This window comes from Mirounga angustirostris, unplaced genomic scaffold (genome assembly GCF_029215605.1).
Source record: "Mirounga angustirostris isolate CCGP_5_RB_7025 unplaced genomic scaffold, mMirAng1.0.hap1 SCAF_10, whole genome shotgun sequence".
Taxonomy (NCBI): Eukaryota; Metazoa; Chordata; class Mammalia; order Carnivora; family Phocidae; genus Mirounga; species Mirounga angustirostris.
This window is the reverse complement of record NW_026991718.1, coordinates 51,732,314-51,755,067: the sequence shown is the minus strand read 5'-3', so window position 1 is coordinate 51,755,067 and position 22,754 is coordinate 51,732,314. Positions and strand designations below refer to the sequence as shown.

General features: G+C 44.0%; 1 long non-coding RNA gene across 1 annotated transcript; it reads left to right on the top strand.

The window, feature by feature from the left end:
* The first annotated feature begins 5,096 nt into the window (after nucleotides 1-5,096).
* LOC135361753 (uncharacterized) lies at nucleotides 5,097-22,413 on the top strand. The gene is made up of 3 exons (XR_010405600.1): nucleotides 5,097-7,529; nucleotides 8,856-8,937; nucleotides 20,644-22,413. It is a non-coding gene; the product is annotated as an uncharacterized LOC135361753 (long non-coding RNA).
* Nucleotides 22,414-22,754: the final 341 nt, after the last annotated feature.

Below are 22,754 nucleotides of genomic sequence, written 5' to 3'. Positions count from 1 at the left end.
TTTTTACTACAAATCACAGAAAAAAAAGTTTGAAACCCACTGATAGGTGGATTAAGAGCTGGAATGTCTAGGTTTAAAATCCTCTCCAGTTAATATGAGGTCTCAGCTGTCAGGGAATATCATGGGGGCTATTTAAAACTTGCCACCTAGAAGCATGAAACCAAAAATAAAAGCTGCGGAGGAAAAAATATAGAAACCTGTGAATATTTCTAAATTTTCTTTTTTGATTTTATTTTATTTATTTATTTTAGAGAGTGTGAGCCAGCATGCACACAAGCAGAGGAAGGGGCAGAGGGGGAGAAGGAGGGAGGACTCCACGCTGAGCCCCACGTGGGGATTGTGGGGATCGATCCCACGACCCCAAGATAACAACCTGAGCTGAAACTGAGTCGAATGCTTAACTGACTGAGCTACCCAGGCACCCCTATTTCTAAATTTTCTACGTTACAAAGTGCAAAACAGAATTGAAATGTGAAAAACAAACTGAAAAAAAAAAAAAAAACTTGCACACACATTTCAAATAGTAAATTTATTTATTTTATTTTTAAGTAATCTCTACACCCAACATGGGGCTTGAACTCATAACCCCAAGATCAGGAGTTGCATGCTCCACCAACTGAGCCAGCCAGGTGCCCCATAAATATTCTTTTTTTTTTTTTTTTTTTTTAAGACTTACCCATTTATTTGAGAGAGAGACTGCTGGAACAAGCATGCGGGGGGCGGGGGGCAGAGGGAAAGAATAGAAGAGAAAATAGAATAGAATAGAAGAGAAGAGAAAAGAGCAGAGGCAAACCATTTTTTAAAAGGGAAATTAATTAACTAATTAATTAATTAAAAAGGGAAATAAGTAAAAAGATGTCCAGCTTCACTGATGTCAATTAAGACAAGATATAATTTTTTCACCTCCCAGTGCTTCTTAAATACCCAGTTTTGCCAGGGATGTAAAAATATAAAAGGTATCACATACTAGCTGGTGGGACTATAATTAGATAAACTGGAGGAAAAAATAGCAATACACATCAGAAGCCTTGAAAATCATGCATCCTTTCGTTCAATAATTCCTCTTCAAATAATTTATCTCAAGGAAACAATCATGGGTGTGTTCAAGGTTGCCTACAATAGTAAAAACTTGGAAAACATCTTAACTGTCCAACAATAGGAATGTTATGATCTCCTTTGTGTAAAAAAGCATAATGAATAAACACATAAGCACAGAAGTAGCTGAGTTCCTTAGCAAAGTCTGGCCTGGGCCTTGAGTTTGAGCCATTTGTGGGGTGGAAAGCCTGGTAGCTCCTTGGGAGTTCATTTTTCTGAGCTGGCAGGTGAAGGCAGGAGGAGGGCGGAGTTTGGGGAACCTAGGCTTGGGGGTGGGGAAAGGCAAACAATGGGACTGTTGAATATCAAGAGAGAGGTTTGAAACAAAAGTAGAAAAGCTTTTTTCAAGACAGATTTTGTGAGGTTGGTTTTATTTTGTTTTTTAAAGATTTTATTTATTTTTCAACAGAGAGAGAGGGAACACAAGCAGGGGGAGTGGGAGAGCGAGAAGCAGGCTTCCTGCCGAGCAGGGAGCCTGATGCGGGGCTCGAGCCCAGGACTCTGGGATCATGACCTGAGCCAAAGGCAGACGCTTAACGACTGAGCCACCCAGGCGCCCAAGATTTGGTGAGTTTTTATATCTGGTGGGGAGGGGCTCGGGATTACAAAACAGATATCATAGGTGTGGTGGTGAAAAGTGTCCTCAGTCGGTTAAGCATCAGCCTTCAACTCAGGTCATGGGATCAAGCCCTGCATCCAGCTCCCTCTGCCCCTCCCCCTGCTCATGTTCTTGTGCTCTCTCTCTCAGGTAAATGAATAAGATCTTTTTTTTTAGTTTTATCCTGAAGCATAATGTTTTTTGGTTTTTTTTAAAGATTTTATTTATTTATTTGAGAGAGAGAATAAGCGGGGGGGGGGGGGGGGGCAGCAGGCAGAGGGAGAGGGAGAAGCAGGTTCCCCGCAGAGCAGGGAGCCCTAAGCAGGGCTCGATCCCAGGACCTGCAATCATGACCTGAACAGAAGGCAGACAGACACTTAACAGACTGAGCCACCCAGGCGTCCCAAATGAATAAGATCTTAAAAAAAAAAAACAACAACACAATAGCAAAGAGGCAGTGTGGTTGGAGTACCTTGAGCAAGGAGGAGAGTAGGAGAAAACAAGGTCAATGAAGTAGCTAGGTCAGGTCTTGTAGGGCATTGTGACCATACTAAGGATTTGCCTTTTACTCTGAGATGGAGAGCCATGGGGGGATTTTGAGTAGAGAAAAGACATGACCTAATTTATGCTTTTAAAGGATCACTCTGGAAAGTACAATTTAGAGAACAGACTTGGGAGTCAGGTATAGGGCCTGAAGATAGAAACTGGAGGCTAGTTAGGAGGCTGCAACAATAATCCAGGCAGAAGGGGTGCCTGGGTGACTCAGCTGGTTGAGCATCAGACTCTTGGTTTCAGCTCAGGTCATGATCTCAGGGTCCTAGGATGAAGCCCTGTGTCGGGCTCTGCACTCAGCATGGAGTCTGCTAAAGGTTATCTCTCCCTCTCCCTCTGCTCCCCTCCTGCTTGCTCTCTAATAAATAAATAAAATTAAAAAAAAAAACAAAAACAAAAAACCCAGGCAGAAGGCAGTGGCTAGGACCAGAATGAAAGCAGAGGAGGTGGTAAGAAGGGTTCAGGTACTGGATATATTTGAAGGTACGCTGGTAGGATTTGTTAATGGATGTGGTGAGCATGTGTGTATGTGTGTGTGGGCACTGGGATCCCACCTCATTCCAAGTGCATCAGATTCTCTGCAGGTAATTCATAGTATTTCTTAAAGCCCCCAGGCAAGAGGCGCCTGGCTGGCTCAATCAGTGGAGCATGTGACTCCTGATCTTGGGGTTGTGAACCCCATGTTGGGTGTAGAGGTTACTTAAAAATAAAAAATCTTGGGCGCCTGGGTGGCTCAGTCGTTAGGAGTCTGCCTTCGGCTCAGGTAATGATCCCAGGGTCCTGGGATCGAGCCCCACATCGGGCTCCCTGCTCCGCGGGAAGCCTGCTTCTCCCTCTCCCACTCCCCCTGCTTGTGTTCCCTCTCTCGCTGTGTCTCTCTCTGTCAAATAAATAAATAAAAATCTTTAAAAAAATAAAAATAAATAAAAATCTTAAAAACAACAACAACAACAAAACTCCCCAGGAAATTCTAATGTGCAACCAAGGTTAAGAACCACTGCTCTAAGTTGGTAGGGTTATAGGAAACATTTGTTCTTTTTCTTATCTTTATTTTCTACAGGAAAAATTATAATAAAGAGGGGGTGAAATTAAAAAAAAAAAACCTCTCCCGTCCCCCACCCTGGGATATGAAATATGAATAAGATAATAACCCTCCACTTGCCAAATTCTTACCATCCTTCCATGGTCAGCATAAAAGCCACCTTCTCTCTGGAGTCCCTTGAGCTTCCCCAACTGTCCGTGATGGCTCATTTTTGCCCACTACTGTGGCCCATTGTCCCTCATTTTGGGTGTCCCTCATTAAGGTCCCACTTAGTTCTTCAGTGTTTGTGCTTGGAGTCTTCTTTTTGGCTGGAGGGGGCCTTTCCCGTAAACCCACTCTGGAAACTGTCAAAGCAGGCCCTGAGAGGTTCTATTTGTCTTAAGTCCACAGTTCAGTTGGGAGAAATGGTACAGAAACCCCTGGAACGTGAGATCACGGGGACACAGAGGCAGGCCAAAGGCTGTCCCCAGATCTGGGACAGGCTGTGGCCTCCTCTGAGGCACTAGCCTTCTGGTTCCTCTGTCCTGAATCCCTTACTCTTGGGAGGCAAGGAGTGAACTATTTGTATAAGAGTCAGGCCCTGGAATGTGTCCCAAGTTCTCTGGCACCAGGTGCCCTGTTTGGAGGCCTAATAAAAAGCTGTGAAGAGTGGTGGGAAAGTCTCTTCCTCTCTCACACCTCTCTGCACATACACTATTTAGTATCCAGATTTTTGAAAACTTTTATGTTATAGGGACGCCTGGCTGGCTCAGTCACTGGAGCATGTGACTCTCGATCTTGGGATTGTGAGTTCGAGCCCTATGTTGAGTTTTTTTTAAAAAAACAACAAAAAAGGGATGCCTGGGTGGCTCAGTCGGTTGTCTGCCTTTGGCTCAGGTCATGATCCCAGGGTCCTGGGATTGAGTCCCGCATCGGGCTCCCTGCTCAGTGGGGAGCCTGCTTCTCCCTCTGCCTGTCACTTCCCCTGCTTGTGCTCTCGCTCTCTCTCTGACAAATAAATAAAATCTTTAAAAAAAATAAAGAAACAACACTTTTATATTATGGCTAGTTTCCCATGTCATTAAATATTGTTCAAAAATATAATTCTGATGACCACTTATTAACCATAATTTAATCATTCCCCTGTTGTTCAAAATTTAGATTATTTCTAGCTTTTACTACTATATGTAATACTACCTGGTAACTGATCTAAAAGGAATAATTAGAATGCAGTCCCCAAATTTTGAGACAGCAGCTAAGAGGGAAAAACTCATTTTCCACAGTTTTCCCTACCTTTTTTTTTTTTTTTTGCTTTGGAAAGGCAATCACTGTTGCCAGCATCTGAATAATATTTATCTTTATTATTTTTATCTACATCAGTAGATAGCTTTACAGTTCACAAAACACTTTATCATACATCATCTAGTCAACACAACATGCTATAAAGTAGGTTATTATTCCCATTTTACCTTTGAGGAAATTGAGGCTTAGAAAGGGTATATGACATGTTCAAAGTAATACATTTATTTAGTGTCAGAGCTGGGACTTGGGCACAGGTCCTAGGACTTCCCAAACCATATCCACCACTAAATACAAAGTCATATGCTAGAGGTTGTGGGAGAGAGGTGGACGGTGGCAGAAGAAGGGGGGGTATGCAACAACTCTACAAGGTAGAGTGGTCAGTGCCATCAGTGAAATACAAGCAAAGTGCTATGGACAGAAGACTTGCAAGGACAAAGCAGTTCTCATTTGGGTACACTGCTGAAAGCTTTTCAATCAAAACAACGACTAAAAGTCAGGTCTTCAAGAATAAGTCGGATCTGCATACTCGGAATAATGAGAGCTCTCCAGAGGTTCAGTGAAAGGGAAGGGATAGTATGGCTGGTTGAGAAAAGGCCAGCACAGGGAGGGGGAGGGGGTGGACCTGAATCCAGCTGTAGCCTCAGAGAGGCTAGAGCCAGAAGGGCCTCAGAGATCATCTGTGAGGAAACAGAGACATAGAGCTATCTGCTAAAGGAGGTACCCCACAAGAAAGGGCAGGGTCCTGATTCTACCCTGGTCTCTGGCCTCCTGGACCAGTGCTCTTTTTCTGAAATATCCTTTATCAATTTCTCTCTCTTTTTTTTAAGATTTTATTTATTTATTTGACAGAGACATAGTGAGAGAGGGAACACAAGCAGGGGGAGTGGGAGAGGGAGAAGCAGTCTTCTCGCAGAGAGGGGAGCCTGATGTGGGGCTCGATCCCCGGACCCTGGGACCATGACGTGAACCGAAGGCAGACGCTTAAGGACTGAGCCACCCTGGCACCCCGCCTTTATCAATCTCTTGAACCTAAGGGCCCATTTCCTTGCACTGGTATTTGCTAAGGAGTATGGATCAACAACTAGGGGCAAGATGAGATAACACCAGACCTCCTGAGGGGACAGCCAGGAGGCAACTGCAGTGGCTTGGCAAGGTGACAAATGAGGTCCAAAGAAGGCAGAGGAACAAAGAGGAGGGACTGCAGAAGTAAAGAGTGCAAAGGTTGCACCGTCTGGGCCGGTGGCACCTGATCATATAACGGAGGGAGCATAGGGGAAGGGACTAGACTGGAGTTTCCAGGCCCTGAGAGAGAGCAGCTTCCGTGGTGTGAGAAGGGCAGAACAGCAGGATAGGGCAGAAGTTGGTGCGCAGCCAGAGAGAGCAGGTGCACTTCCAAGAAGTTCTGCGCCAATGCAGAGCGGTCTGCACCTCTGCGGCTGTTTGTGAGATACATATACACCGCTAGAACTCTCCTGGAAAAATACACCAGTGCTATGAGTCGTGGCCTGGCGGTGGGGGTGGGGGAAAGGCGGTTAGCAGACAAGGCTCGGCTGGCTCTCCCCTTCGGATTCCATCTTTGGATTATGAGCCATGGGCATATAAAATCAAACAGCAAACTAACCAGAAACAGTCTCCCAAGTTGTGTAGTAAATGTTAGGAGAGAAACAGGGCAATAACAAGGGAGTGGCAGGTTCTTTTCTCCTGAGAGCACCTTGGCCGGACGAAATTGAAAATCTGAGGGGGAGGGGTTAGGTGGAACAAGGCCCGGAGTGGGAGGAGAGAGCGCCGAGGCCCCGAGGAAGCTCTCGGTGCGAGGGAGAAAGGACCTTGTGTAGCGGCGGGTGGAAATGGTGAGGCGGCGGCGAGGAGAATGGAGAGGGCGCTGCCGGGATTCCATCCCGGCCGAACGCGGGCGTGCACGTAGTGATGTTTACCCCGGTCGGACCTGCAGAATGCTCGTGGGCCTGAGGAGAACGAGCTCTCAGACCTTACTGGTGTGAACGGGAATTGCTCCGGCGTTGGGGGCCGTGTGTTCAAGGCGGCGCCATTCGCGGTGGTGAAACACAGCAAACAAAGGGGAAGGGCATGAACAACGGGACTGTTACATGAGCTGGGGCGCCTTCGCGCCGTGGATTAATATTCGGCCATTTAGTAGAGTGGACGCGGCCGGGACTCGGGGTTTCCGCGGTGTGCTAGAAAAGCAGGATGCCAGTGGCGTAGGTTCTGCGGTGCCATTTTGGAAAACAAAAGGAAACACCGCCTGTGTGCGTGTTGAGTGTGGTTTTACGTGAGCATGGGGAAAAGTACGGAAGTATACACTGGCTGGCTAAAACCGGGATGGTGGAAGAAGAGGAAGAGAGAGGGGGAAATCCTTAATACTTGCAGGGTAAAAGGCGCAAGTGCGAAATAAAAACAAAAAACTACCCAGGGCCCCAGGCTCGGAGGTAAAGACCGCGAAGCGGGGAATATGCCTGCGCAGCCGAGCGGCACCGGAGCCCTGGCACCTCCCGCTTCGCTGCGGGCGGCTGCTTCTAGTTCGTGGACGACCGCGCGGCGTGCGTAGTCGGTGCGGGGTTCCCCCAGCTCTTTGTTAACGGAGGGTGGGGGGATAGCGGGGCCCGCGAGGGGGAAGGCAGCCGGGGACGGCTCTACCGCTGCTCGCCCCGCCGCCCGCCCCGGCCCCGGGCCTGGCCCCAGCTGCTCAGGTCACGTCCCGCCCCGCGGGCCGCACTCCCCGGCCTGGGCCGCCCGCGCGCCCCGCTCTCCGGGGCTGCTGCCGCCGCCGCCCATCCACACAAAGACGCGAGCGCCCGGGCGGCAGCGCAGGGGCCCGGCACGCACCACCTGCGGGTCTCTGTCTGCACCCCCTCTCCCTGACGCCGCCGCGCTCCCGCGGCCCCCACTCGCTTCGTCCCTCCTCAGAGCAGCCATTTGCTCCCCGCCTCCCCCACTCAGCTACGGGTAATCTCTGATCTACTTTCTGCCTCTACGAATTTGCCCATTCTAGATTATCTCATGGAATTGGAATCCTACAATATTTGTCTTTTTTATCAGGCTTATTTTGCTTAACGTAATGTTTACAGGGTTCTTCCATGTCGTAATATGTAGGAGTTTCGTTTTTGTGATTATTGTACATAAAAGGCACATAACATAAAATTTACCACTGTAACCAAATTCAAGTGTACAGTTTAGTAGCCCTAAGTACATTCACATGGTTGTGCAACCATGGCCACTATCGATCTCCAGAATGTTTCCAACATCCCAAACTGAATGTAGCCCTTAAACAATAACTGCCCCCAACCCCTGGAAACCACCATTCTACTTTCTGTCTGTCAATTTGGGGGCATCACCTTTGTATTTGCAAAGGCTGTATTCCTTTAGGAGGTTGCAGGGGCCAAAGCCATGCACTGGAGAATCCCCAGATATGGATGACAAGATGGTAAAACCTGGTCAAATGAGAAAGAGTGGAGGGAACTGAGAATGTTCAAGAAAGTGAGGTCCTGGAATGATTTTAGGGCATGTAAAACAAAACAAAACTGGAGGTTTTAGTTTAACAACAAATTTAAAAGCCAACAGAATGATAACCACGAAGACTCAAGGGACATGAAGACTGCCTTCACCCATGTAAAAAACAGCAGTGTGGGAAAGTGATTAGAACTGTCTTACATTTCCTATTTAAAATGTTCTAGTAGCTACATTAAAAAAAAATAAACACTAAATACTTAGCCCAGTGTATTCAAAATACTGTTTCAACATGTAATCAACTTAAAATTAATGAGATATCTCCCATTCTTTCTTTCATACTTGGTCTTTCAAATCAGGCTAGCCACATTTCAAGTGCTCAATAGCCATTTATCGCTACTGTATTGGACAGTGCAGGGTTGGAACATGGGACATGGGTGTCAGATGGGTTTGGGATCAAGACCCATATTCCATCCCTTACTAGGCTGTGTGATTAGGCAAATTACCCTCTCTTATCTCTGTTTCTTCACTTCTAAAGTGGAACTGACAACAGTACCTACACTGTAAGCTAACTGTGAGGATTAATGGCACCTGAAGCATTTAGTAAATGCTCACTAAATGTTGATGATTATTAGTGGTAAATAAGGTGAATATTAATTTGAAATAATGAGATTTCGGTATTACTGTTAGTATGACCTCATTCATTTCCATCAGATGATGTGCCTTGGAGACATTCCAGGGGGACAAAGTTAAAAGACAATGGACAAACTGGGAAAACCTATTTGCAAACATATAACAAACAAAATGTTATTTTTTTATATGTAGGAAGTGCTTGCAAATAAAATGAGGAATATGAATGGGAAATTCAAAAAAGAAGACAAACATCTGAAGTGAAGACACATTTGAAGTAAGTTCAACTCTCCTAAGAAACACGAGACCATTGCTGAGTAATAAACTGCCAACAACCAGAATTTTGTGGCACCTAATATTGAGGAAAATGTGAAGAGAGCAAATCTCTTTTCAAATTAAGATTTCCTGAAGTTTTGATAGATCGGATTCCAAATTATCAGGATAAACAAGCTCAGCTCTTCCTTCAAGGAGGGTACTGATGTGGGGAAAAAAAGGCAGAAGAAAAATTACTAAATTTCCTTACTACCTACAGCCCATTGACAAGTCCTTGAAACAGGGAGAATGACATTCCTCTAAGGACTCAACTGCCTCAGTGTTAATACTTTGCTAAGGGCAAAAGGCAACCCTAGCCCAACCCTTCCCCACCCCCCCCGCCCCCCAGTATCCTGTAAGACTACTTTAATGTATACAGATTCCTTTGGAAACTTCCTTTATCTCTAAACCCCCCAAGATACGTGTTGGCAATCATCCCCCAAGCATATGGCCCATCAATATACATCGGAAGGGTCTCATGACTAAGGTTTTATTAGACAGTAACACATGACCTTTTCCCAACAACAGCTAGCCCCCTCGAGGTCCTGGAAACCTTGCTTCCAAAATTGCTTAGAGACTTACGCTATCCCTAACCCCTTCCCAACTTCAAAGTATATAATGGGCCACTCCTTGTGACCCTATTGCAGCTCTTTCTGCCCATGGGTCCTGTCCCTGTGCTTTAATAAAATCACCTTTTTGCACCAAAGACATCTCAAGAATTCCTTCCTTGGCCATCGGCTTTGAACCCTAAGGTCGCCTTTCCTACATCAGGTACTACCCAGACAGCCTTTTCTACCCACCATTTTCCTCTTCCCAATGAAGCTGGACAGCCAACACACACCTAGCAAGTTTGATTTTTTCCTTATCACATGTGCATTCACTTCACATTTGCTTTGCTAATAGTCCTTTTGTTGACATTTCACATGGCTTGAAACAGCCCCAACACTGTTCCAAATTTGGGCAGGGCTAACTTACATTCTTACTTAAGCCATGATACCCCCATAATATTCTTAGACTTCTGGCTAACTCCTTTGGGAATGCCTTTTCTGTCAGCAGGGTCAGCTACGTAATTTGTGGGCCCAGTGTGAAATGAAAATGTGGGGCCCCCTTTTTCATAAAAGAAGGGAAGAGGCTTTTCCTTTTCTTCTGCAGTTGTTCTCTCAGTCTCTCATGGTGTTTTTAATCTGCTGTTTATTGTTGTGCTCTCAGGTACAGGGATACTTTAGGGGCAAGTTTGGATCCTCACAGGTGCCAGATGCGGGGGCCCTGCCCTGAGACAGTGTCCATTTCCCAGTCTGGGAAAACTTGATCTGGTGGGGTGGGGGGTGGGGACTAACCAGACAGATCTAAGTCCTTCGTCTTCTGTTGCCTGCATTGTGCTGTACAGTGGTGCCTGGAGACAAAAGATGCCTCACAGTACTGCCATCTCAAAGGGAGGGAGGGTTACAGGGTAACAGGCAACTGAGAGGGAAAAAACCCTTGGTTAGATCAAAATACTATCCCTGCATGTACATCAGTGTCTGAGAGCTGATCCAGTCTTTGTGTGTTAATAAATCAGGTCTTGAGCCAGGCAAGGCTGAGGGCCAGTCACACTAAGCTCTGAGGTGAGTTGACACCATAGGGATCTCCATGGGTGGCCAGCCATTCTTACCACAGTGACCCCATTCTGTCTCCCTGCATGTACTTCTAGAAAGTTCCTAGACTGTTCAGGGGCCTGAATGGGGGAGAGGATGTGGGTAGAGACTAGAGGTGGGGTCTCACCCTATGCAGTTCCCTTCCTTTAAACTCTGTTTTATTGCGCCACAAAATGCCTCTCTTTGGGGGCGCTTCCAGGCCCCTGCCTTGGAGGGAAAACCTACAGCCTTCTATACATTCGGAAAAGGATACTTAACAAGCCAGTGCTAAGGATGCCTTTAGTTAAAGTTCAGGGACCAATCTGCCCCACTCCATGTAAGGCCAGATTCTACATATGGGTATTCCCTTACTCCCCCACTCACTGGAAATCCATCATTAAAAGAAACCAACACAGGGGCACCTGGGTGGCTAAGTCAGTTAAGCACCCAACTCTTGATTCTAGCTCAAGTCATGATCTCAGGACTCTGAGATGGAGCCCCATGTCAGGCTCTGCTCTGGGCGTGGAGCCCGCTTGGGATTCTCTCTCTCCCTCTCCCATTGCCCCTCTGCCACTCATTCTTTAAAAAAAAAAAGAATGAAAAGAAACCAACCAACACAGGTCTTTCACCTTAGTCAGGCAAAGGAGGAGAAATGGTTCTTTCCTGAGTCAGAGGGAAGGGCCCAGCACCCAAAGACTGGTAACTATATGAACCAACAGAGGAGGGCTGGAGCAGGGCGGGAAAACACCAGGCCGGCTCATTCAGTGTCCTCTCCACCAGCAGAGGCCTCGATGTCTCCAGAGCCCTTCTCTTCCCTGGGAGAGTTCCCTTCTGTTTGGTGGTTGTGGTCACCCTCTGCCCAAACCAGGACCATGATCCTATGACCACTTGAGCTTTGTGAAAAAGAAGAGTGAGAAAGCAGAGGCCCTCTTTTGTCGACACTGCCCTTTTCCTGTCAGCAGCATTTATGTTATTAACCAACTTCTTCTGAAAATCTGAAAACCCTCTTTGCCTCCCCCTTTTTTTGGATATATCATCTCTCTTCTGATTCACTCATTTGTTCACCCAATCAGCAAACATTCATTAAGTGTCTCTTGTATGCCAGGCATAGTAATGGATGCAGGGGACACACGGGAAGGACAGCTAGTCTCTGCTTTCAGGTTTGTCACTCACAAAGGATCTTCCCTTTCCCTGGCTACTCCTCCACTTCCCTCACTTCCCCCTTTTCTTCCTCTCAGTCCTCACAGATGATATCTCCCGAGGCTTTTCCTTTGGTCCTTTTCCTTTCTCTTGCATGTCTTCACCCTGTAACTCCAATACCAACACAGTGCAAAACTCCCTTAAATCCTACCCCAGTTTAAAACTTGCTCCTGACCTCTAGAACTGATTTCCCAACAGCTGACCAGTTATCTCTCTCTTTTTAAAAAAGATTTATTTAAGTAATCTCCACACCCAGTGTGGGGCTTGAACTCACAACCCAGAGATCAAGAGTCACATGCTCCACCGAGCCAGCCAGGAATGCCACTAACCAGTTATCTCTACCGTGATGTCCCATTAGTAACTCAGTAAGGTCCAAAAAACCAATTCTTCAGCTTCCCATCACCCCCACCCCATCTTGCCTCACTCCTCCTCCTGACCACCTTATCTTCCTGACTTCAATGCTTACGTCAACAGAAACATTGTTTTCCCAGGTGTTCAGGACAAAAAGTTGGGTGTCTTTGAGTCCTCACCCATGCCTCTGCCCCTCCATTGATAATCAAGAGTCAACTTCTATAGATTTTATAGCCGTGCTGTGTCCCACAAATGTGTCTTCATTTCCATTCTCACCACCACCCTGGCTGAGTCTCTCCTAGACTGCGAAATAGTCTCCTACCTGGTTTCCTTGGTTCTGACTTTTCCGCTTTTTAACGCAGAGCTCCGAACATGCCATTTTTTTGCCTGAAAAGTCTTCAGGGGTTCACCACTGTCACCAGAATAAAATGCAGAATCCCTAACCTGACATCTAAGACTTCATCAAAACAGCCCTGTCCTTTCCCACATTTTCTATTTTTCCTGAACATAGACCCTGAGCTTCAGCCACAGGGCACCACTATATTCTCCTCCTTTGCTCATGCTGTTTGCTCCCTCCACCTACCATGCTTCCCTAACTCCTACTTCTTATGGCCCACATCAAAGCCCAACCCAAATCTTTCCTATTCCACAAAGCCTTTCTCTTCTCCCAAACAGTTGGAATTTTTTTTTCTCTAAAGAACCACAGCCCTTGATGTGTACCTCTCTGAGACCCACATATCTTGTTTTGTCCTTCCTCTCCTAGCGAATTGTAAACTTGAGGGCAGGGCAAGTTGATTTCCTTCCCATGGCTGAATCTCCCAGAGCCTAGCACAGAGGCTTATATAGAGTAACAACAAAATGAAGCAGAAAGAGCAAGAACTTAGAATGAGAAACCCTGGCTACTAACTGTTAAACTTTGGTCGCCTCACCTAAACATTCTCAGCCTGCTTCCCTGTCTGCTATTTCCTACCTCACAAGGTTTATTGTACATCACATATATATGTGAAACTCCTTATAGATAGCAAAAATAACCCACATTAATTTATTTAGTGAATAATATTTAATTCATTGAAAGGGAAAAGGTTGAGGGGAATTATAGAGGGAGTGTGGGAAGATATTCAAGAGTAAGAAAGCACATTGATAAATGCTATCACAGAGGGCTGCTTCTATATTGCCTAAAGAGTCTCCCCTCCAACCATACCTAGTCCTATGATGGAGAGAAAGTAATCCAGCCCACCCTCAGCATTTGCAGGGCTTGGGACAAGAGTCCAAATGGAGGCCCATATATCATAAGGCACATACTTTCGTAACAACGAAATTGCAAAATGTGAAACTATGGTTTTTATATGGCTGAAAGTTTCAAAAAACGCCAAAGTTGACTGAATTTAATCACTTTTACATTATGTCAGGATGCACTGCTGATAGACGCATAATATATAATGAGTTATAGACACACATAATTCTTAAATTATCATACGTGCCGCAAAATTTTTTTTTGTATTCATCTGGCAAAATCTCTAATGATGTGGTAAAATACACATGGATTTTGAAGACTCACTACAAAAAAAAGATCATTAATAATTTTTGTATTGATTACAAAATAATATTTTGGATGCATTGAGTTAAATAAAATATATTATTAAAATTAATTTTACCTATTTTTACTTTATAAGATGTAGCTACTACAAAACACTTAAAATTATATATGTAGCTTGCATTAATTTCTACAGCATAGCACTGACCTAAGGATTAAAAATTAAAATGTGGGGCGCCTGGGTGGCTCAGTTGGTTAAGCAACTGCCTTCGGCTCAGGTCATGATCCTGGAGTCCCGGGATCGAGTCCCGCATCGGGCTCCCTGCTCGGCGGGGGGTCTGCTTCTCCCTCTGACCCTCCCCCTCTCATGCTCTCTCTCTCTCTCAAATAAATAAATAAAATCTTTAAAAAAAAAAATTAAAATGTGATTGTACTTGAAGTGTATAAAATTTGCATAACTCGTAAGAATGTAGAGTAAATGTAAACCATCAAAAAATTAAAGTTATTTTCATGTTTTCACAAATAATATTTCTTCTAAGACATTTAAAAGTATCTACTAAAGAGCATGTGACTCCATCTCAGGGTTGTGAGTTTAAGCCCCATGATGAGCATAAAGATTACTTTAAAAAAGTAAAAATAAAAAAATCTACTAAAATTAAAAGGCAAAATAGAAATCATAATTAATTTAAAACATTTATTCTTTTCCCTTTTTTGAATTTTTTAAAATTTAAATTCAATTAATTAATATATATTATTAGTTTCAGAGGTAGAGGTCAGTGATTCATTAGTCTTATATAACACACAGCGCTCATTATATCACATGCCCTCCTTAATGTCCATCATCCAGTTTCCCCCATCCCCCACCCTCCACCCTCCAGCAACCCTCAGTTTGTTTCCTATGATTAAGAGTCTCTTATGGTTTGTCTCCCCATTTTGTCTTGTTTTATTTTTTCCTCTCTTCCCCTATGATCCTCTGTTTTGTTTCTTAAATTCCACATATGAGTGAGATTATATGGTATTTGTCTTTCTCTGACTGACTTATTTCACTTAGCGTAATACCCTCTAGTTCCATCCATGTCATTGCAAATGGCAAGATTTCTTTTTTTTTTTGATGGCTGAATTATAAAACATTTAAATAAATCCAAAATTTTGTTTAGTTTTTTAAAAGTTTAAACATAATGACTATTTCTATAAAACCAGAATAATTTATAATTCTAGGACTCAATATATATCTAATTTACAAAAAATCATGCATGTTGTAGATATATAAATTTAAGAATATGAGTCTTTTAAGATTGAAAAAGGCCATTTCCTCAGCTGTTATGTGCAATGCTGTGAATATTTGCTAATTCATGAGTACCTCTGAAACCACAAAGTAAAACACAAAGAAAGTTGATATTCTATAGTACTGGGAAGCCATACTTTATTTTGCAAGAATTTGTTATATCTCTGCTATTGTATGCTGAAAATAGCCCCCCCCCCCCATGGCCAGATACTAATCCCCAGGACCCATGAATATGTTACCTTTTATGGCAAAAGTGACCTTGCAGGTGGGATTAAGGATCTTTAAGTGGGGAGAATATCTGTGTGGGCCCAAAGTAATCACAAGGGTCCTAAGAGGAAGGCAAGAAGGTTGGAGAGAGGAAAAGTGATTGGAAGATGCTACATCACCGGCTTTGAAGATGGAGGATGAGGCCACAAGCTAAGGAATACAAGTGGCCTCTAGAAGCTAGAAAAGGCAAGGAAGCAGAATCTCCTCTAGAGCTTCCAGGAGGAATACAGACCTGCTGACACCTTGATTTTAGGACTTCTGATCTCCAGAACTGTAAGATAATACATTGGTGTTCTTTTTTTTTTTTTTTAAAGATTTTTATTTATTTATTTGAGAGAGAGAATGAGATAGAGAGAGCATGAGAGGGGGGAGGGTCAGAGGGAGAAGCAGACTCCCCGCTGAGCAGGGAGCCCGATGTGGGACTCGATCCCGGGACTCCAGGATCATGACCTGAGCCGAAGACAGTCGCTTAACCAACTGAGCCACCCAGGCGCCCCATTGGTGTTCTTTTAAGCCACTAAATTTATGGTTATAGCAGCAATAGAAAATAACTGACATCTGCTGAGTATTATTATTCTATGTGTTTGTGACATGTGGAGCCCTGTATAGATTCCAGAGTAGGGACCTCTCTTGCTTGGGTCTAAGCCCTAAAAGTATCAGGGCAGTAGACAGGGCAAAATAAAGCAGGAAAGAATGGATTAATTGCTTTTTTTAAGCACAGATCTAATTTCAAATGTAGAATCAAAAGCAATTGATAGAAAAACCTCTTTTTTTTGGCTCGGTTAAGCGTCTGCCTTTGGGTCAGGTCATGATCCCAAGGTCCTGGGATCTAGCCCCGCAACAGGCTCCCTGCTCAGTGGGAAGTCTGTTTCTCCCTCTCCTCCCCGACTGTGCTCTCTCTCTCTCCCTCTCAAATAAATAAAATCTTTAAAAAAAAAAAAAAAGGAATTTGACAAAGTTATTCTAAAATAATGAAAGAAAAAGAACATAAGAATGGCCAAGACAGGAGAGGGTGGAGTCTGTAAAACGAAAAAAAAATGGCCAAAACTTTTTTTTTTTTTTAAGATTTTATTTATTTATTTGACACAGAGAGACACACAGAGAGAGAGGGAACACAGGCAGGGGAGTGGGAGAGGGAGAAGCAGGCTTCCTGCCTAGCAGGGAGCCCGATGCAGGGCTCAATCCAGCACCCTGGGATCATGACCTGAGCTGAAGGCAGACGCTTAACAACTGAGCCAGCCAGGCGCCCCTGGCCAAAGCATTCTTGAAAAACAGAATTGTAATGAAAAGGACTTGTACCACTAGATATTTAAATGTATTTTAATGAAATTGTGATTACTATTTAAGCATAAAGAAGCCAGTTCACAAAGTCTAAAATCAAATCTACCTATACATTTATAAATATTTAGAATATGATTAAAACAGTAATTCAAGGGACACCTGGGTGGCTCAGTCAGTTGAGCGTCCGCCTTTGGCTCGGGTCATGATCCCAGAGTCCTAGGATCAAGCCCCACATTGGGAGTTGGGGGGGTTCCCCGTTCAGTGGGGAGTCGGCTTCTCTCTCTCCTTCTGCCCCTCCTCCTGCTCTCTCAAATAAATAAAACCCTTAAAAATAAATAAATAAAAATAAAATGGTAATTTGAATGGCTAGGGTAAAGATGCTTATTCAGTAAAGAAGTTTGGGCTGGGGTGCCTGGGTGGCTCAGTCGTTAAGCGTCTGCCTTCGGCTCAGGTCATGATCCCAGGGTCCTGGGATCGAGCCCCACATCGGGCTCCCTGCTAGGCAGGAAGCCTGCTTCTCCCTCTCCCACTCCCCCTGCTTGTGTTCCCTCTCTCGCTGTGTCTCTCTCTGTCAAATAAATAAAATCTTTAAAAAAAAAAGTTGGTATCAAAATTAATTCCAGAAAGATTAAATATTTATGAATAAAAATGTCTACCCAGAGAGAATTTTTTTTTAAAAGATTTTTATTTATTTATTGAGAGAGAGAGAGAATGATAGAGAGAGAGCATGAGTAGGGAAGAGGGTCAGAGGGAGAAGCAGACTCCCTGCTGAGCAGGGAGCCCGATGCGGGACTTGATCCCGGGACTCCAGGATCATGACCTGAGCCGAAGGCAGTCGCTTAACCAACTGAGCCACCCAGGCTCCCCCAGAGAATTTTTTTTTTAAAGATTTATTTATTTGAGAGAGAGTGAAAGAGAGAGATCACAGAGGGAGAGAGAGAAGCAGAGTCGCTGCTGAGCGGAGAGCCCAATGTGGGGCTCACAACCTGAGCTGGGGCAGATGGTAACTGACTGAGCCACTCAGGCACCCCTACCCAGAGAGAACTGTTAATAAATTACTGTATATCCATAAGATAAAATGCTATACAGTCATTTAAAACAATGAGAAAAATATTTTATGACATGGAAATAGGATTGCAATGCACTGTTAACTAAGAAGACAGGTTACAAAATAACACGTACAGTACCATTCCATTGAGAATTTGTTATATGCACCTTTGGTTAGAGAAATAACTAGAAAGACAGAGATCAAAAGTTAGCAGTAATTTTTTTTGAGTGATAAGATTATAAGCAATTTATATTTTTCTTTTTACTTATCTGGACTTTTTAAAACAACAAACACGCACTGATTCTGAAAAAAATGTATTTAAATGTATATGATTGCTCTATTTCAGTAGGAGCAATCAAAATATCTTCTTTTTCAAGAATATGTTCTAGTATGCCCAGTTGCAAGGTATATTGTTTTTACTGAGCACCTACCTACTATCTCTCAAGTTCACCGTATATTATATTACTTAATCTTTCACAGCAATGTATGGGACAGGTAATAAAAATATAAAATAATTCCCATTTTACAGATGAGGCAATGAGGCCCAAAGTCAATCACCTAGTTAACATCAGGACTGGGATTTGAAAGCACATCTGTCTTTTTTTTTTTTTTAAGATTTTATTTATTTGAGAGAGAGAGAGAAAGAGAGCACATGAGAGAGGAGACGGTCAGAGGGAGAAGCAGACTCCCCGCTGGGCAGGGAGCCCGCTGCGGGACTGGATCCTGGGACTCCAGGATCATGACCTGAGCCGAAGGCAGTCGCTTAACCACCTGAGCCACCCAGGTACCCCAAAAGCACATGTGTCTTTAAAGTCCATGCCCTAATTTGCAATTTGAAATAACCTAAATATCCCTCAGTGGGAACCAGTAAAATTATAGCATAACCGTATACTGTAAAACTCTATAGCCATAAAAATAAAAATGGCAATGCTCTATTACTGATAAGGAAATGTTTCAGAAATACAGTGTTAAGTGGTGGGGGGGAAAACCCAACAAGGTGCAGAAGATGTGTATAACATGGTACCATCGAAGTTAAAATGGAATAAAGAGGAGTATATCTTTATTCCAGCTTGTATATACATAAAAACAACATTAGAGGGATAAGCAAAAACCTAAATACAGGGTTATCTATTTGAAGTGGGGGAAATGGGCAGATGGGGCCTAGGAACAGCCAGAGACTTTTCATTCTATGCCTTTTTATATTTTTTTAGTTTTGAAGCATATAGATGAATTACCTATTCAGAAAGTAAACACATATAAACATTTTAAAAGCAAAATAAAATAAAACAAAGCTCCTGTCTTTTCTACTCTCCCACACCCCTTAGACATCCTTGGAGGGCAGGCTGCGTCTCCTTCCTCCTCCAGTGGCTCTAACAACAGCATCAGCACACAGCCCAGGGGAGACTGCCTTGCCAGCAAGCAGCGCCAGGCCAACCACACTCTCTTTCCTTATCCCTAACTTAGAAAAATAAAACCAGTAGGCAAATCGACTTGTCAGCATTTCTGAAGCCAGCTGTTAACCAATCCTCACTGCCCTTTACTCTTTTCTTCCTTTTTCCAGAAAAACCTGGAAAGCTCTGCAAAACTTTGCAAAATGCTTTACTAGCTCTGGCGGCCTTGTTTTCCTTCTCTCCCTTGGCCTGTGTCATCTTCATAGGCAAGGACCGCAGTCTGACTTCCTGCCAGCTCACCCTGCTGGGTTCATCTCAGTGCCTTAAAAAAATCTGTATTTTCCTAAATCTACAAACCTCAAATTAGAGGTCATTTTGTACAACTCCCCACCCAAAGGAGAACATTCCAGTTGTAAAATTTAGCAGAGTAAATATATTTGGTTTAAAAACACAATCCCTTGGTTTCACTTTGTCTAGCCAATCAACTCGAGTGACAGCTCTCATAAAATATCTGCTCTTGCTAAGGATCCCACAGGGCAGGTCTATTTGTGTGTGGAGTCTAACAGTGCAGAGAGCCCCAGTAAATTTCCAGTTAGTAATTCCATGACTGTTAATCGACACCTAATATGTATCCATGGCTATGTGAGGCCCTGTGCTGGGGACAGAAACAAACAGGAGACCCAGCTCCTGGTCATCTCTAATAATCCTGCTAGGACACCGTCAATTCATAAATGTGTCTGGACTCATTAGTTTTGTTCTTTAAATCCATTTGCAAGGTATCAATTATATCACTGAGTTGTGGACGTTTTCGTTTGTTAGCTGTGTGTGTCAGAAATAAGATTTATAGGAATGGCTTTCTCCTGCCTCTCCCTTTTTTAAAGTTTTGGGGAAATAGCTTTTTATATATTTTATATTGCAAAGATCACAGCCAGAGGTCAAACTCTAGGTAATGTAATCCACGTAAGATTCATTAACCTTTCAGGGTGTTAATTTAGTCATAACAATGTCATAGCTTTCAGTTTCCAGCTTTCATTAGCTAGAATTCTTTCACTAATGTGCAGGAAATTTGAGATGTATGCATGCCAGATGTGTCCAATGAAAGGTTCTGCTTAAATCAAATGGGAGTCTAAAAGCAAGTCATTTTCAGCGACGCCGAGCTTGGCAAGGATTCAGGTGTCTAGAACCATACCACATACCTCTGGGGGGTGCTGGGCCAAAACACTGCCATCGAGCATTTTTAACTTTGCTAGGAACGCCGAGCCAAAGGCCCCATGGACTGCATGCCCACTCCTTATTACACATGAACAGTATCACCAGGAGTGATACCACGAGATTCATTCTGCATTAGTTTATTCTCAGAGGAAAATCCCAACCAGGTTGAGGATAATGTGCACCACAGAATATAAAAAGCAGCAAGAAGCTACTGCACCGTTGTGGCTTCTACATATCCACACAACACATCAGCAGGAAGAAGGAGCATTTTATTACTCTCAGGTTTCCTGTCAGGACATCCTGGCTTGAAACACAGTTTTGCGACTGAAAAATATAAGATAACCGACAGATGCGAAACTGCCAGATTGTGTCCTTGAGGCTCCCAGAGATCTGTCAGCTTGCAAGGAGAATTCAAAAGCAGGTATGAAAAAATCACCCATTCCAATTACTGAGAGGTAGGGTTTTTTTGTTTTTGTTTTTGTTTTCCAGGGAGGAAGAGCATGGGAATATGGGGACATGAACTGATTCAAGGGATCTGGCCTGGGGAAAGCCTCATGCACGGATTCTGAGCAGACAGGACCCTGTCTTAAACAGCCTTGGACCAAATTTATAAGATTTTACAAACTTGGGGTACAAGCCTTACCACATAAAGTGGTAGGTGAAACCAGGAGTGTAAATTACTGAGCCAAGTTCAGCTACCAGCCTCGCCTCCACCCCCATTTCCCCAGCTTCAAAGAGAATGTAGGTGACCACAGACTCTGAGGTCTTGCAGGTTGGCGCAGACTTTTGAGGGCCTGTTGTACATCTCTCTGCCTTGTTCTGGTGGGTACTACCTGTTAACACTAGTACTCATACTGCCCCACATTTGATCTTTCCTTCCTCAACCACAAACTTATACTACCTTCTACTATTCTGTCTTCAGAATGCCAATTTTTTGTGTTCCAATTTCATCTCTGGTACCAAGCAGTACGATGAACTTTACAGTTCCAAAATTCTTGGTTCAGAAAAATAGCGCCGTGGAGCACCAGGTGGGCAGGTTTCACTCTCACCCATGCCTGCACCCGTGAACAGGGACCCTCCTAAGGAAACACATGGAGTCTCAGCATAGTCCACGGCATGTGGCCACCCATCTCAAGGCCTGACTTCCTCTCCTCCCCACTCCCCACTCCCTACCCCGTGGCCAGGAAAAGTAACAGAGAAGGTGCTTCTTAGAACCATAGTGTTTATATTTAGAGGTCTAGGGTACAATTCCATTTTCCTCTGTCATCACACCTGGCTTTTCTGGCTTTTAGAAGAAAATGCTCCACTCAGAGATCCTGACTTATTTCTTCCCAGGCAGTGAGTCATATTCACAGACAAACTCTATCCCCTGGGTCACAACCTCGTCACCTACCAACTCATAAAAATGATCAAAGACTGTGTGTCCTTGTACCTCTATATTAACTTGCAAATAATTCACTTAAATTGAGAGGAAAACACCTCAGCATATCCTCCTACCTCCCCACCCCTTGTTTTAATTTTCTCCATAGCACATCTGACATACTATACCACCCTTCCTCCCTCCCTCCTTCCCTCTCCTTTCCTTCCTTCCTTTCATAGTCTTTCTCTCTCTCTTTCCTCACTGGACTATTAACTTTTTGAAGGTAGTGCTTCTGTTTTTGTTCATTTCTGTATCCATAGAACCCAGCTCAGTGCCTGGCACATGGTACTCAATAAATGTTGAATAAACAAATTGTTGAATGAACAGCTGATTTTTCCTTCGTTTTCTCTGGGGCCTACCACTCCCTCTCCTGCCACATGTTTTTCCTTTGGCTTAACAGCTAAGGGATCAGGTGACCGCATATTTTACATCTGCCCTGGAGGGCAACTTCACTAAAGTGGGAGTGGGTACTTCTCCACCTCTGATATCTCCAGCTGCTGAAATCACATCCACTTGGCAAGTCTTACTGACCTTCTTGGGGCACCATCCTTTAACTTCCCACAGTAATCTCACCTTCCTCCAAATCCACAGCACTCAATGCTTGTATCACTCAACTACAATTTAGCACTTTCTGCCTTGTGCTGATAATTTTCCTGGATGTGACTGCAACAGGAAGGTCAACAATTAAGACAAGGGTAGTATTTCCTTGGCAAAGCTGGCTTCCTGCCCTTGCTCCCCCACCTCCTACCCTTTTCCCACAGGTCCCCATGAGGCAGTATTTACCTTGCTGAATTAAAACAAGAACCCAGATCTGGGCCTTACACTTTCAGGCTGGCCCGCTGCAAGGGGACCCATCTCTCAAACACTATAAACTAAGCTCACACAGAAGCCAAGGGACATATAAACCAAATGCCAATCAACATACAGATTCACACAAAGAATAGCAGACATTCTAAGTGACTGGAATGCTTTAATTGACCTGACTGGCTGATCTTTTCCTCATGGTCTTAAGATTGCTTGGTAAATGTGGAACTTAGGGGACACCTGGGTGGCTCAGTCAGTTAAGCGTCTGCCTTCAACTCAGATCATGATCCCAGGGTCCTGAGATCGAGCCCCGCCATCAGGCTCCCTGCTCAGCAGGCAATCTGCGTCTCCTTCTCCCTCCCTCTGCCCCTTCCCC